The sequence below is a fragment of the Mastomys coucha genome, unplaced genomic scaffold (assembly GCF_008632895.1).
Source record: "Mastomys coucha isolate ucsf_1 unplaced genomic scaffold, UCSF_Mcou_1 pScaffold22, whole genome shotgun sequence".
Lineage (NCBI taxonomy): Eukaryota > Metazoa > Chordata > Mammalia > Rodentia > Muridae > Mastomys > Mastomys coucha.
In genome coordinates, this window is record NW_022196905.1 from 19,019,147 (window position 1) to 19,020,112 (window position 966).

A 966-nucleotide genomic window follows, 5' to 3' on the forward strand; every position below is an offset into this window, starting at 1 on the left:
GTAGACTCTTTTGGAAAAGGCGAGGTTAGATGTGCAGCAAATACAGGGCAACATGTTAGTTTCCTTCACCACATCTTCCACTCTTTACTGTGAGGCCAGTTGCAGTCTAGTTCCCAAGGCTCAACTACTCTGTGATCATGTCTTTACCCATTCTTCTGCATTAAATACCTATGTCCTGCATAGAACCTAGACTTGAGCTTACTAGGTGCTGTGTAGCTTTATGTCTATAATTTCTTCTCAATTACGTTTTATCCCTAAAGAACCCAGTAAACTTGGCTTATATGTCTTTGCTTTTCAGTTACAAAGCAGATATATAGTCAATACATATTCACACTTTGGGATTTCTTTCACTTGGTAGGTATTTACTGAAGTCTTGATATGGAAATGGCAAGACACTAGGCATGCTGAAAGAGGTATATATAAAAGAGAGGTAAAGGTTTGTCTTGGGGACATTCCTGGCTCACAGGGCTTTCACACTCAGAAAACGCCACATAGTGTCATGATTTTGTTCCCCCTCTTTGCTGGGAACTAAGCCCTGTGCCATTCATGTTATGCCCTGTGTCCTATAGACCAGGCTGATAAACTAGAGATGGCATCTAATTTCACAGGTGTTTTTAAAATAAGGAGAGATGAGAAAGATAAAGATTATGATGCAGAATTCAATGGTAAAATGATGTTTCTTACTCACTTTACAGGTTGAAAAAGATCAGGCTTGCTATGCTGAGATCTTGTGTGAGGAAAACACTTAGTGAATTTTTGCAGGTCAACTCCAAGCTCATCCGGCCAGACAGAACTCCACCACTCCATGATGGAGAAGATAAGCATAGTTTCTGTTATCCCAGTACTGAGCTTCTTGAAGCTACTAAATGAGAACAGAATCCAGTGGTAAGTCACTGAGTTACCCACTCCCGGCAAGGAGAAGGACTTTATCCCTCATTCCTGACTTGCTCTTTTGTTTTGTTTTGT